We start from the raw sequence: 3,221 nt of genomic DNA on the forward strand, positions 1-3,221 counted from the left end.
TTTGTTACAACTGAGGAACAAATATTGATGCATTATAATTAACTAAAATAAATAGTTTACAGTAGGTACTTCATTGTGTAGTGCCTTTTATGAATTTTAAGAAATATAATATTGTACATCCATCATTAGAGTATTACAAATAATAGTTATACTGCCCTAAATGTTCCTTGGGCTTTACCTATTTATCCTTCCCATTTCACCTACTCAATCTGTGGCAACTACTGATCTTTTTATTGTCAACATAATTTTGTATTTTGCATCACAGCATTCAGTTTTAATCGTGTAATATGTAGGCTTTCCATACTGTCTGATTTTGTCTAGTAATATGCATTTTGTGTTATCTGTGCCTTTTTATGGCCTGATAGCTCATTTCTTTCTGTCACTAAATAATATTCTATTGCACCAAGGTACCAAAATTGTTTATCCTTCTACCGTTTGAAGAAAATGTTGGCTACTTCCACTTGTTGGCAATTATCAGTAACACTGACATGAATATTTTATGTGCAGATTTCTGTGTTTACATGAGTTTACAGCTCATTTGGGTAAATATTTAGGAGCACAATTGTTGAATCATATGGTAAGACTACGTGTAGCTTTGTAAGAGAGGCCAAATTGACTTCCGATGTGCCTGCACTAATTTGCATTCCCACAAACAATAAATAAATGAGGGTTCCTGTTGTTCCATATCTTTGCCAGTATTGGTAATATTGGTTTCTTTGGGTTTTAGCCATTCTAATAGGTCTGTAATGGCATCTCACTATTGTTTTAATTTGCATTTCACTGACAACATACAACTTTGAGAACCTCTTTATATGCCATTTGTCCTGTACATATCTTCTTTGCGGGATATGTTTTCCCAGATCATCGCAACTTTTTTTTTCCGTATTTTTGAGTTTTTTCACATTTTCAGTCAAAATAACTTTACTGAATATATATTTAACAATTTTTTTCTCCTAGTCTGTGGCTTGTCTTTTCATGTTCATAGTGCATTTCATGAGCAAATATTCTTAATTCTAATGAAAGCCAATTTGCAATTCATCTTCATGGATTGCACCTTTCATATAGGTTCTAAGGAGTCATCACCAATTCCAAGGTCATTAACTTTCACCTATGTCGTTGTTTACTCATTTTATCATTTTATGTTTCACTTTTAGGTCTATAATCCATCTGGAGCAAACTTTTGTGAAAGGTGTAAAGTCAATGTCTAGATTAAAATTTTGGTATGTGAATGTACAGTTGGTCCAGCACCATTTGTTGAAAGGACTTCCCTTTGCTCTTTTGTCAAAGATTAGTTGACTATATTGGTGTGGGTCTATTTCTGGGCTACTTTTTCTGTTCCTTTCTTCTGTTTATATTTTTCATTCATATCACAGTACTTGGATTTGTACTTTTATATTAAGTCTTGAAGTTGGGTAGTATCAGTTCTCTGACTTTATTCTTATTTTTCAGTATTGTATTACTTATTCTGGGTCTTTTCCTTTTCACATAAACACCAGAAAATGTTTGTCCATATGTGAAAAATAACTTGCTAGATTTTGACTGAGATTGCCTTGAGTCTATGGATAAATTAGGGAGAAATTAACATCTTGACAAAATTGAGTTTTCCTATCATAAACATGGAATATCTCTCTATTTATTTAGATATTTTAAATTTCATTCATCAGAGCTCTGTAATTTTCTCTCAGGTAGATCTTAAACCTGTTTTCTTAGGTTTATTTCTACATACTTCATTTTTATTTGGTGCTCATGTAAACGGCACTATATTTTAAACTTCAAATCCAGTTTTTCAATGCAATTGACTTTTGTATATTAACTTTGTATCCTGCTAGGTGGCTGTAATCTATTTCAGTTTTATGAGATTTTTGTTTTGTTTCATTTTTGTCAATTATATGAAATTTTCTCTATAAAAATCATATATATTTATGAACAAAGATAGTTTTTGTTTTTCTTCTTTCCCAATCCATATGACTTTTGTTTCTTTCTTGTGCTTTTATGCATTAGTCAGGACTTCCAGTAATACTGAATGGGAGTGGTAAGAAGAGACATATTTGTTTTGTTTGTCATCTTAGGAGAAAACATCCAATTTCCCAATACTAAGTATAATGTTAGCTCTGAATTTGTTTCATTGATTTTTTTATGAAGTTATGGAAAATTCTCTCTATTGTTAATTTGATAAGAGTTGTTCTTAATCATGAATGGATGTGTCCCATTTTTTTTTTCAAATGCTTTTTCTGCATTAATTGATATGAACATGTAATTTTTCCTCTTAGGTCTTTTGATGTGATGGATTACATTGATTTAAAAATACTGAACCAGCCAAGAACACCTAAGATAAATCCCACTTGATCATGGCATATGATTCATTTGATATATTGTTGGATTTAAGGTACTATAATTTCATGTAGAATTTTTGTATCTACTTATGAGAAATACTGGTCTGTAGTTTTATTTTCTCATAATATCTTTATCTGGTTTTGGTATTAGGGTAATACTGGCCTCATACACTGATTTAGGAATTGCTTTTCTGCTTCTATTTTCTGGAAGAGAGGAAATAGAATTGCAATCATTTCTTTAGTAAATGTTTGGTAAAGTTCACCAGTAAAAAAAAAATATGAGCCTGGCATTTTCTCTTGTGGAAAGTTAATTACTGCTTCAATTTCTTTCATATATATGGGCCTACTCAGGTGATCTATTTCTCTTGTGTGAGCTTTGGTAGGTTTTGTCTTTCAAGGTATTGGTATGTTTCATCAAAGTTATCATGTTTTTGTCATAAAGTTATATATAATCTGCTATTGTCCTTTTAAATTCAGTGGGCTTACTAGTGATAATCGTATTTCATTTCTGATACAGGAACTGTGTTTTCTCTACTTTTACTATTTTATCAGCTTTTCAATTATTTTACTAATTTCAAAGAACCACTTTTTTAAATCACTGATTTTTTTCTATTGATTCCCTCGCTTTAAAAAATCATATTTTCCCTTCCTCTAATTTTGTTGTTGTTGTTGTTGTCGCTCTTTGATGTTGTTTGTTGTTGTTGTTTCCTGGATAAACTTTTCTGGACTAATTCTGTAAAGTCTGTATTCTTTGTTGTGTGTATCCACAGGAGTCTCTGCTTGGGTAGTCTTACTGGAAAGAGATATCCTTAAACATCTTGAACCAACAAGTTTCTGAGATTTGGCCAATAGGCTCTTTGTATGTATCAGTGTACGCTATCAGTGATC

Source organism: Mandrillus leucophaeus, unplaced genomic scaffold, assembly GCF_000951045.1.
Source record: "Mandrillus leucophaeus isolate KB7577 unplaced genomic scaffold, Mleu.le_1.0 Scaffold31, whole genome shotgun sequence".
Lineage (NCBI taxonomy): Eukaryota > Metazoa > Chordata > Mammalia > Primates > Cercopithecidae > Mandrillus > Mandrillus leucophaeus.